Source organism: Alligator sinensis, unplaced genomic scaffold (genome assembly GCF_000455745.1).
Source record: "Alligator sinensis unplaced genomic scaffold, ASM45574v1 scaffold472_3, whole genome shotgun sequence".
Classification (NCBI taxonomy): domain Eukaryota; kingdom Metazoa; phylum Chordata; order Crocodylia; family Alligatoridae; genus Alligator; species Alligator sinensis.
The window spans coordinates 86319-98939 of NW_005842852.1; the positions used below are offsets into that span (position 1 = coordinate 86319).

The 12621-nt window shown below is 45.0% G+C and overlaps 1 protein-coding gene across 3 annotated transcripts in view; it reads left to right on the forward strand.

Moving 5' to 3' along the window:
• PLCE1 (phospholipase C epsilon 1) overlaps positions 1 to 12621 on the forward strand; it is a 336566-nt gene that overhangs the window by 1149 nt on the left and 322796 nt on the right. The window contains exon 1 of one of the 3 annotated variants that reach the window (XM_025191704.1): positions 1834 to 2162. The exons of the other annotated variants lie outside the window; for them this stretch is intronic. The gene's annotated coding sequence lies outside the window, so the exon portion shown is untranslated. Of the gene's footprint in view, positions 1 to 1833; positions 2163 to 12621 lie in introns of those variants that run through there. 3 annotated transcript variants of the gene reach the window in all.

A 12621-nucleotide genomic window follows, 5' to 3' on the forward strand; every position in this document is an offset into this window, starting at 1 on the left:
CCCCCCGCCCCGCCCGGGCAGCCGGTGGCCAGCGGAGCGGCGCCGGGAGGATGGGAGGGCAAGACACAGCAACACCAGACACAAACTAAAACCACCCGCTTGATGCTATTGGAATGGGTCATGAGTCTGTTTGAAAAACGGGGAGACAAATTAGAGCGGGGAAGTCATAAGAATAAAAAGAAAAGCAAAAGAGCAGGCAGTCTGCATAGAAGTTAGCAAAGAATTGCTAAATTCTTCCATTCTTTTAGTCATCTCAGTAGAAGGAATGTACTCATATTTTGCTGATTTGAGAACACACTAACGGCATCATGTTTTAGAGATTATGTTTTCACTTTCTAACTGTTGAGATAATTTTGCAGCTGGCTTTGATCCGAGAGGTCACCACACTTTAGGCTAAATCTGACATAATGGCAGCTGCTCTCAGCTCCTCTTGGACTTTTCTGTGATGTGCACTGAGCAATTCCCTTCTGTTGGTTCAAGCCAAGTGAATGATGCTCAATATATTATACATAATATTTTGTAATTAAAATTATTTTTATGTAGTTTGCTCACAGTCCTGAGGATATGTAAATAAAGGCAAAGTAAAATCTATTTTAAGTACAATAAAAATAAGAACCCCCCCCCATCAGATAATAAATGATTTCTCTAAGATGTTCTCATTAGAAGTCATGGAATGGGCTTAGAAAAGACTGATAATGGAATGATACAAGTCCTGAACACCTGCTTCAGTGAGGGGCTGAAGACGCTTAACTTATTTAGTTTATCCCAGAGAAAGTTATGAAATGACTTGATCGTGATTTACAATGAAGGGGACCACACGTCCGGATTTGGCTAGGACACTCATGGATTCCATAGCCCGGTCCTGGCTGGTTGGTCAGAAGCCCTGGGCTGGAGTCTGGCAGGGAGGCACAGTGGCATGGTGCACCAGGCAGGTGGCCAGACAGGCACCGCCACTGCGGGCAAACTGGAGCAGACACCACCTCGCCCACACGGGGCACGTCCTTGCTCCCGCCCAGCAGCAGCGGAGCCTGCTTGGCACATCATGCTGCTCCACTTCTGTACCGGATGCCAGCTCGGGACTTCTGACCAACCGGTTGGACCAGGCTACGGAATCTGTGAGTATCCTGACCAACCCGGCAGTGCGCTCCCCCTCTTTATAACCCCAAAAAGGGAGATGACTTCTGATAGCAGAGAGCTGTTTAATTTAAGGGTGCAGACAGAAAACAGTTTTAGTAGGACAGATTGTTGTGAAGTTTTTACTGGATCCAAAATGTATGGCTTCAGATGCAGACAGACTTGTTGATTTCACATGCTATTCATTGCGTAGTGGCATGGAGTGCTACTGCTTCACCACTAGGTGGTTGGTGAGAGCACACATCCCAGCATGTTTTGCCTTGGCCTGGTCCCCAGAGAGTCCCAAGGATGCCTGAACTTGGAAGAAAGCACCAACTGGCTAGCCCCCCAGGGACCCCACCCCTGCCCTTGTGCTGGGAGCTGCCCTTGTGCTGGTTTTCTGCTCTGGGCAGCTTTTCAGTTGTGCCTCTAACCCTGAGAATGCTGGCCCCCTCTAACCCATTTGCTGCGGGCCCCCGGTTGCCCAGCACTGGGAGCTCCTGATCTTGCTGCACTGGTCAGAGCACAAAGCAGGCTCAAACATGGCTTCAACCATCTGCACTCTGTATGAGCTGGCATGTTTGGGAATGTGGAAGACCACATGGCCAGGGACATGGGAAGGTGTCTTAACCTCCTTTACTTTTTTCTTCTCTGGCGACACCATCAGATGAGCCTGAGGCCGTATGACACACCATTGTGTCTGGGCTGCTTTGGAAGCAACTCCAAACTGTGTAATGGTATTTCTGGTCCAGAGAGATGAGCAGCAACGTTCTGGGGGAAGTGCATTTGCCTGGCCACCTGGAATGATGAACATTGGTGGATGAATTTCTGCATGGCTTGGGCTACCTCCAGCTGAAGCAGCAGGCCTGGAGATCTGTGTTAAGTTGTCCCACAGCCTGGAGCAGCAAACCACTGGAATGAGGGAGCCCCTGACTGTGGAGAAGCATGTGACCATTGCTGTATGGAAACTTGCAACTCCCAACAGGCTCTAGTTTGTGACCAGTCAGTTTGGTGTTGGCAAGTTTGTGGTGGGATTGGCAGTGCATGAGGTATGTTTGCTGACAAATCCAGTGCTGCCACCCCAGATGCCCCCACCTCCCTTGCTGATTGGCAGGAGGTTAAGGCTGGTTTGGCCCTTATGGTATTTCTAAGATGGCACCCACATCGCCACCCTATGCCCTGTGTAGACTACATCAGGCAATTTGCACACATCAGTGCTGGCTGGCTGGGCATGATTCAAGATATCAGGGTTTTCCAGAACTCTGCCCTGTCTATCCTGGTGGAATGGGGAGAGTTTGTCCATAGGTGGTTCCTACCATTGAAAGTTATGAGGGGTGACTGCCTGTGACTTGTAATTGAGAACATAGAGATAATGAGACCCAGTGACTAGAAGCAAGAAAAAATCAGGCTAGTAATTAAGTATAAACTTTTAACAGTGAGGGTCATAGGCACCAACTTTTATTTTTATGAAGGTCTTAAGATGATGCCCTTCCCATGTGGCATGGCTGGAGCATAGCTGAGTGGAGCCCGTGGTGGGGAGTAGGGCAAATGTGGATTGCTCACTGTGGGCTTGGGGCTTCCCACCTTGCTGCCCTCCCCCTGGAAGCCCTGTGCTGGCCACGTTATCATGCCGTGGCACCCCCTGCCCACTGGACAACAGTAGGGGGTACAACTCCATGCCACCTCCCCCACTGCTGCTTGGTGGGCAGGGGGGCGCCTTGCTATGGAGGTGTGGCTGGCATGGAGCTCCTGGGGGGAGGGCAGCAGGGTGGGGAGCCTCAAGCTCGGATCGGCCCCTGCCCCATGAACAAATGTGGGGGGCATGTGCCTCCCCATTCCCCCCCTCCCTGGGAGTTTGCACAGTGGCAGGGAGCCTCCCTGCCTCCTGGATGAGCCAACCTTGGCTCTGTCCTGGCCCCTGCCCTGGCCCTGGGCCCCATGCATTGCCCAGGCCAAGCTTCTGCCCCTCTCCTTCACCATGGTGGCCTCAATCTGCTTCCCCCTCCATAGACTTACCTGCAGGCAGCTGGGGGAGCTGCTCTTCACTGCTGCCTGAGGCTGTATTCCTGGCCATGTGCATGTGCGCACATGCACATGCATGTGGTGCCCCCTGTGTCCTGCTTCCTGCAGCCCCTTGAAGGCTGGAAATCTGCCAGCCTGCAAGGGAAAACCTGCTGTTCCCTGCAGTGAATGGAAAACCTGGATCCCTGCACCATACTAGGAATCCAGGACAAATGCTGTCCCAGAGTCATGCAGCCCAGGACCGGGACTTGATGTTCCTATTTCAGGACTGTACTGGTCCCACCCAGTTAGGAATGGGTGGTCACCCTCCTCTCTTCCTGAGAGGGACCAGGGTCCTTGGGCCCCCATGTAGTTGGCACCTAAGGTGAGAGCAATTAACTATTGGTACAATTGATGAGATCTTGTGATGGATTTAATATCACTGAAAACATTTAAATAAACATTTTATGTTTTTTTTCTAAAAGAGTTGCTCTAGTTCAACAATTCCTGTTGGAATAGAAACAGTAATTAATTCATCAAGGTTCCATGGTGTGTGTTACACAGGAGGTCAAATTTAATTCTCAAGGTGTTTCCTTCCAACTCTATAAACATGAATTACTTCATTAATAAACCAACTGCTGCTGAATAATCACTTTCACTGTACATTAATAATCTTCCAATTAAAAAGGTGCTTTCTTCCTGATTTCCATGCTTGCTTTACAAACAGGAAACTTTGGAATAGGGAATATCTTTTTTGTTCTGTATCCATGTAATATCTAGCATAATGGATTAGGGTTAATGATTAGGTCTCAGGTTTAATAACATAAAGATGACTGCCTTTTTATTATTATGTGTTGAAAAAACTAACTCTTAAGTAGCTCAATCATGTAACTTCAGCATGAACAGAATTTATTTATGTATATACAAGTAATCATGGTGCCATCACTGGTACTTTCGAAGTCAGGATTGCAGAATTGGATCCATAATCTTTTGAAATATGAAATATTAATTTGTAACATATTGCAGTTGATTTGTTGATTTACTTTCATTATAGAAAGCTGGTAATGTGCAAAAGGCATGTTTGTCATTAGTGGTCAAACTTTACCCTTTTTAATCCCATTTAAATTAGTGTTTTTGCAAGTGTGTACTTGAAAGATTAAGTGACTGAACACACATTATTGAAGAGTAGTATAATTTGCTTTGCTTGCCTTGGCAGCCCTTGTGCAGATCTGAGTGTGGGTGGGGTTTTCATAATTGGGCTTTTGCCAGATGTCGGTTATATTTCACTCTTGATTTTTGAGCAAAACTCCCATTTAGGTTTATGAGAATTGTATGGAGGAGATGAGGGTAATGTTGTTTCCAGGGTGATTATTTTACCATTACCTACATAGAGGTCACTGTTTACATTTTTTTATTCACTAGGGACAGACTGGTTCTCTCTCTTGAAGAAGGCAGGGTAGATTTGCACCTTGATGGACTAACTAAATCAGAGATGTATATAGCATAAACTGCCGTAAGCACAGAGTGTACTTCATCAGATGTGATGAAGGGACTGTAGGAAGCAGAGTGGCTAAATAGAAAGCAGTGATTAGAATACAAAGGGTAGGGAAGGAGGGAGGAAAAAAGAGGGGGTACAGCTGAGAGGAATGGTGGGTAGGAGAGAGAAGAACAAAGCAGTTAACCCATTGAGGGACATAGGTCCTAAAAAAGCTAATCCAGGTAATGGGATAAGAATCCATAGTCTTGGTTTAGACCAGGAGTGGGCAGTTATTTGGGCCCAGGGGCCACATAGGGAATTTTGTTGAGTTGTTACGGGCTGGGTTAGCATGCCCCTCACCTCCCTCCCTTGCAACAATTCACCAAAGCTCCCTATGTGGGAGTGGGTGGATAGCGAGAGATGTTTAGGAATGGGATGGGTGGGCGAGACTGGGATTATCATGAGGCAGGGTTGCAGGGGAGGAGGGGGTGACAGCATAGGGCTGGGGCCTGGGGCAGAGGCACAATCTGCTCCCTGCATGCCCCTGCCCTGGGTGTGTGTGTGTGTGTGTGTGTGTGTGTAAGGGGTGGGGGCTGCCTGGGTGCTAGGTTCTGAGAACTGGCAGGGGTGCGGGGAGGGAGGAGGGGGCAGGGGGCACATGTAGCAGAGCTTACCTAGGTGGCATGGTATGCAGCTATCCCCATGGTGCTCTGCATGGGGCTGAGCCCCTCCCGTTCCTACCCAGGGCAGCCAGCCAGCACCTTGCTCCCACCTGTGACCACTGGACCAGCCCAAGCCAGCGTGCACAGCTTACTAGCGGGGCTGCTCCCAGTGCCTAGGTGCTGCTCAGCTCCCCTTGCTTCCAGCAGCAGTTTTTCCTTCTGCCCCTTCCAAGCCACTCCAGGCAAGAAGGAAGCTTCAGCCAGATGTCTTCTGCCCCATTGTGTGGGGCTCCAGCTCCAGCTCCCAGCTGCCTTCTATCCACTTTGCCCACCTGGCATGGACAGCCAAGCAGGTGGGAGGCAGCCGGGAGCTGAAGCCAGAGTCCCGCACACTGGGGCAGGATGCGCCTGGCTGAAGCTTTCTCCCCACCTGGAGTGGTGCGGTAGGGGCAGGAGCAGGAGGAGGAGCTGCCACTCAAGTCAAGGGGAGCCAAGCAGTACCCAGGTGGCTGCAGCTGCACTGGAGCTGCCTGCCGGGAGCTGTGCACGTTGGCCTGGACTGGGACCAGTGGGCATGGGCAGGAGCACAGCACTGGCTGCCCCCAGTGCAGCTCACCATGTGGGGAGCTGCGGGCAGCTTGGACCTGGAACCAACTTCCAAAAAAAGTGGTGCTGGCTCCTACCCTGGGGGTCTTTAAAAAAAGGCTGGATGAACATCTGGCCGGGGTCGTTTGACCCCAGTACTCTTTCCTGCCACGGCAGGGGGTCGGACTAGATGATCTCCTCAGGTCCCTTCTGACCCTACCAACCACGAAACTATGAAACTATGACCCGACCAATTGTTGGGAGCCCCCACCGTGGGTCAGATCCAATCAGTAGGCAGGCCAGATTTAGCCTGTGGACCATATTTTGCCCACCCCTGGCTTAGACCATACTGAACCCATACTTAACCCAAGCCAGTCTGTGGATGATTTCTTGGTCCACAGTTTCCCATTCAAGTTTGTTTTTAAAGGTTTGTTGTCTAAGAACAGACACTCTGAAGTCAGTGATGCAATATCCGGGGAGGTTAAAGTGCTCGGTTACAGGCTTGTCTGTCTTCCGTATTGATGGCAGCTCGGTGTTCATTCTTATATGTCTGTCCAACGTAGATAGCAGAGGGACACTGTAAGCAGGTGATAACATATATGATATTCATAAGGGTGCAGGTAAATGAAGTCTAGGTATGTAATTTGGTGCAGTGATGATGCGATCTGTGTTGATGAGGGGGTACAGCTGGCAGCTGAGCTCAGAGCAAGATCTTGTGCTTTGGTGAGAAGAGTAGTTAAGTAGTGTGTTGTTGGAGAGATATTGTTTGAAGTTGGGGAGCTTCCTGTAAACCAGGATATGTTTGTCCCCCATGGGTATCGTGAGATGTTTGTAATTTTCCAGGAGGGGTTGGAGGACATTAATAATGTGTCTGAGGTGTTCAAGCTGGGGGCTGTAGGTGACAACTAAGGGGATTCTGTTGCCCTTGTCTCAGGGTGGGTGTTGTGACAGTTTGGAGTGGTGTCTGGATCTGGCTGTGTTGATTTAGGATTGCATTGCGATTGTAGGAATCCTGCTTCAGATCCTGTTCGTGTGCATCATGATAAGTGGGATTAGAGCAGATACAGTTGTAACGCAGAGCTTGACTGTAGATGATGGATCTAGTGGTGTGCTTGATGGATGGGAGCTGCTGGCGTGGAGGTAGCTGTAGTGGTTGGTTGGTTTCCAGGACAGTGTGATGATGATATGGCCATTACAACATTTCACAGTGATATCTAAGAAATGAATTTGCTAGGAGGAATATTCCAGAGTCTATTTGGTGGAGGAATGGAAGTTTTTGAAGTCCTAGTAGAATTTCCCATATGTCCATGTAATGAAGAAGTCATCAGAGTACCTTTGTATGCCACAAGGATGAGAGGGTAGCTGTGGAGGAAGCAGACTTTAAGGTCTGTCACAAAAATATTGGCATATTGGTGGCCCATAGTAGTACTGTTCGTTCATAGGTAGAGAAGCGTGAGATGGAAACAGAAACAGTGTCCTTGTTGGGGATAATGTTCTTTATGGCTTGTAATCCATCCTCATGGAATATTGGTGTATATAGAAACATCCATAGTAGCTAATATGGTGTTAAGTGGAAGCTTGTCAGCGGATGCTATTTTCTTTAGGAAATTTGTGGCATTTTGCAGATAATTGGCAGTTCCTTTAGCTTATGGAAATAGGATTGAATCAACGTACCTAGAAACGCCCTCTGTGACAATGCCAATGCCAATGCCAATGCCAGAGACAATGGGACACCCTAATTTGCCAGATTTGTGTATCTTGGGTAGTAAGCCCTCTGTGGGAGGACCCCTGGGACCCTGGGAAGTGGAAGCTTTAATCCTCTCCTTTGTTTCTAGAGGTAGTTTCTTTAAGAGTTTTGGTTCTTTTGGTATTGTGCCACGGGAGCCTTGGTCAGGAGTTTGTAAAACTCAGTGTTGGGAAGTTGCCTATCAGCTCCTGTATGCATGCTGTATTATCCATAACAACTGTGGCACCCCTTTTATCATCCTGTTGTATCAGGATGTCAGTATTGTTTTTTAAGGCTGAGTATGGCTTTCCATTCTGCAGGACTGTGGTCATAATATAAGCATTATTTTGGCGAGTCTCACTGGGTGTGGAGGTGGAAACAGTTCACGTACAGGTCCAGAGTGGGGCTGCTGCCCTCATAGAGTCCAGGAGCTGTCCCTCTTGTTCTGTGTAGGGTTCAGGTCTTTAGTAGGTTGATTGTTGTTTGGCTCCTTGTCATGGAAATATTCCCTTAGTCTTAAGCAGCAGAAAAAAAGTCTTGAGGTCTTCACAGAGCTGCACCTTATTGAGTTCTGTAGTGTGGCAGAAAGAAAGACCACAGGATAGTACAGACATCTCAGCTGGGCTGAGGGCATAGTTGGATAGATAGATATTACCTTGGATTGTAGGGCTATTGTTGGAGCATGTAAGTTGAGAGAGTTTTGTCTCCTTTATTTTTAAGGTTTGAAGGTGTTTGTGATAGGCTTTATGGCTGGATGCAGAGATGTCCTCTTGGTAAATGGCTATTATGTCTGGGTGGCTCAATCCTGTTAGTTTTCCAACTCTGGTGTTCATCTCATTTGCTTCTACACTGGTAAGGTGGTGGTTACTCAACGAGTAAAGCACAGCTTATCAGAACAGGCTGTATGTAGAACAGAGAGGTTTGGTCACTGGAGTCCCGTAGGTATGATATTCATCTACCTGCATCTGGTAAGAAAGAAGATATCGGTACATATCCTAAGGAAGTTTGGTTGCAGCCCATTTTATTCGACTGTGTGGTGCTGTCCATTAGCAGAAAGAAGTAGTTATCTGTGTTAGTCTGAAGTCAGGCAGAAAGCAGGGTAGGTGAGGGTAATGTAGACTCTGTTTACATTTCTTTATTCATTAGGAACAGAATGTTGATCCCTCCTGGAAGAAGGCAAGGTAGATTTGCACCTTTATAGACTAATTAAACCAGTGGTGTATAACAGACGTTTCTGTAAGCTGAGCGCATGCTGCATCAGGTGCTGTGAATGGACAACAGGAAGCAGAACTGCTAAATAGGAAGCAGTGATTAGACTACAAAGGACAATGAAAGGGGGAGGAACTGCTGAGAGAAGCAAGGTGGGTAGGAGACAGAAAAACAAATCAGGTAACTAATTAGGGGACATAGGCTTTATAAAAGGTAATCCAGGTAATGAAATAAGATCTCACTGGAAGTCAACAGTTAGTTCAGTTTTATGACATTATGGGACCAAGATCTGGCCTTTAAATATACATTCTACTCCCTCACTCTAGCATTTAGGTGCATGATATAATTGGATACAACTAGATGTTAAAACAAACCATTCACAGAACTCCTTCCTGAGCTATCCTAACCATTCATAAATAATCTGCCATAGTCAAAAAAGTGCTAAAGCAATGCAACATCTTGCAGCAGTGTCTGAACATCTGTAAAGATGAGCTGTCAGATGAGTTTCAGGATCAAACTCTTTTCACCAAAATCATACTATTTCAAGACTCTCAGAGTATGCATTTAGGAACTATCAGCAGTGGTATTTCAGGTGACTTTTACTGTGATGGTGAGACATGGTGTTTAAACTAGCCAGGACCTAGATCTTACAGCATATTATGATATATGTCAAGTAATTGCATTCTGTGTTCTTTTGTATGCAAAACTCTAATTCAATTCAGTGTAAATTTTGGGTGTACAAGAAATCCAGGCTAGCAGTTCAGCTGTGACATTTTACCCAGAGAAGTCTGTGGCATGCTTTTGTAGACTAAATAGGTTCTGGACTCTGGAATGCATTTCACTGTACATTGCTATCAATAGAAAAGCAATTTTTAGTATTTTGGTAAGACGTGCAATGGAAATGCTTGTCTCTTGAAAAGTAGATGCTTCATTTAATTTTTCAGTTGCTCTGTGTAATGTTTTATAAATGTTAAACCTAAATTTTAAAATATTTTAGATATATAGTTAGCTTTCGAATAATGTTCTAGCTGTGATGTTTTAGAATTTTTAAGTACTTAACAACTTTTGTTTTAATTTTTGTTATTCTTAACATTCTCATTTTAGGTTAAACAGAAAAAGTATAGATTTTGTATACCCAACTAAAGCTACAGTTTTAACATTTATTTTGGGACAGTGTTTTAATTCCATCAGTGCGCACAAGTGGCACATAACTTCATCTAATAATAGTATGTTTTGTTAAGCAGATGACTCTCCAGTTGCATGTGACCTTGCCTAGTGTTGCTGTCTGTTGTTTCAGACAATACTCTGAAGTGGGATCTTTCCTCCCACTGTACTTTTCTACATCTGTGCTGCAGCATACAGCAAGAATGCCATTGAAGTGAACTCTGGTTTTCTGAGGTTTTTGTTACAGTACATCTTTATTCTAACATTTTTATCCTGCATTCCTTTATTCCAAGTACAAAACTCAGTGCTCAGATTGGCTGATTTCCTCTCAGAGCAGCACAAGTAGTTTCAAGCAGCATTAACACCTGATTGAATTTCCGCTTGGAATTCAGCAGGGTGTGGAGAGGATTGTGGCATAGAAAGTAACTACTCCTCCTTGGTTCTACTACATCCTCACTACACTTACTTCCCTTATGGAGCTGCAGTTGAGAAACTTCCATTATGTCACTCTTTCATTTCTCTGACTAGGATGTGCTTGTTTTGGATCCCACCTGCTTACCAAACTAGAGGAGAGCAAATTGTCTAATGGTTTTAATATCCATGCTAAGAACCCTTCTTAAAAGAATATTTCATTTTTTTGTCTGTCATTTTTCATATGTTTCAAGGACATATTTACAACTAGACTTGTTTCATTCAGATGAGTGAATTGATAAAGACATATGCTTTACAATGGTCTATTTTAATAAACATATTACTAAGAGGGAATTGTTTAATAATTGCAGTTTTACCAATTAAGATTCATTTTCAATGGCTTTGAAATAAATTAAGCACAGTTTCTCTAGGCCCATAAGTATGTGGAGGGAGCAGCTAATCTAAACATTATTTAATACTGTAAAAACTGCAGGTCAGCGCATTCTCAGCCTATGAACCAAATGAGATGAAGGTCTGGGGTAAGCAAAAAAAAATAGGGAAGCCTGTATCCAAGGCTTCAGCTCAGATTCCTAGCTATTACCTCTACATTCCCCTTTAGGTCCTGCCAAGCCTGTAAGTCCAGACTGGTTACAGGTGTGTTCTGTGAACTGTCGGGTGCTGGTAGGTCAAAGAGTAAACAGGGGGGGGATAATATCACTTACAGTCCTTTTTCTGTGGTTCTTCCATCATTCTTAAGAAAAAGTGGATTGCCTAGTGGTTCCTTCAGAACTTTTTATAGGATATGTACTATTTAGTGCAGCTGCCATTCAAGTTCTCTTTTTTATGCAGTCTATTGGTTGCAGTTTTGAGTTTGTTTTTAGTTTATATGTGCTTCTGTTTTGTTTCTTTTGTAGAAAAGATTGAGGTGGATATGCAGAAAGGGGAACATGCAACATTGCTTGTCTCCTCTGTGTGTGAGGTTGTACCATGTTTTTTCTGTACTCACTTCCCTTCACACAAGCAGGTTGAGGAGATGATGAAAATCTGAGCCTTAGAAAGTAATCCAGATAACTGTATTAAAAATGTCATACAGTGTAGAATCTTAATGAGGCTAAATAGTTACAAGTATGGAGGGAAGAGTTTTTGCTGTATATTTTACATTATGAATGGGAAAACTCACAGCTTCTGTTGTTGTTGTTGTACTCTTGGGCAAGCTCCCTGGCAGCTGCTTGCACCAACATTATTGTAGGTTTAAAATATCTACATTCTGAAACATCATTAACTTGTTTTGAATAAAGGTCTATTTCTCTCCTTTCTGCAATAATTGAGGTTTAAACAAGAAATCCCACTTACATTTTGTTGTCCATTCAGCACACATACAGACTGAACATAGAAATGTTTAAGCTACAGCCTTTGTTGTACCATAACTCCCAAACTGCATGGCCATGCCTTAAAACAGGTTGTCAACCTTTTGCAAACACAGACCACAGCTTGCAACCTGACTGGTGCCATGGGCCACAATTCCCCTCTGGCTGCTCCAGCAATGGGGACAGAGACTGCAGTGAGGAAGAGCAACCGTCCATACTGGCTGTACCAGCTTGCTGGAGAGGTCAGAGGTGATTGGTGTGCCATTAGCAAAATGTGGATTGGATCAAATGGCTGGGGAATGGTCCCCTAGTAAAATGCAGACCAGATTGGACCCTAGCAGGTTGAATCCAATCCCTTTGTGGCTGGCATCTGACCCACAGACCATAGGTTACTGACCCCTACATTAAAAGTTATTTTTACTCACGTTAACGTGGCTCACTTGAATATTCATAATAATTAGTCTGTAGGACCTTATTTTTTTATGAAATGCATTCTAAAGCAGCTGTCATCATATTAGTTAAATATAATTTATAATTAAGTATGATATACTATTCCTTCTTATACTCTATATATCCTCACAGTATATAAAAATGTTATTTTGGCTAGTTTTTGGTAAAGGCCATTGAAGTAGGTCATGGTCTCTCACTTTGCTGGTGTCCCTTTTTGAATGATTTGAATATCCAGAACAAAACTACAATCTTTGTAGACAGAGGTACTAACTGAGGGCGCTCCGTTACAGGTGTACTGTAGGGAGTGGTTTTGGCTGGCATTAAGAATCAGAATTTCTTGGGACGGTGTAGAAAAAAAGGCTTTTTAAAATGGATTTGATGCATAAAATGTTCCTTTCTTTGCTTATTATCCTTCTCCAAGGTCATTTAGAAACCAAACTGAAGGAAACCTGCTGA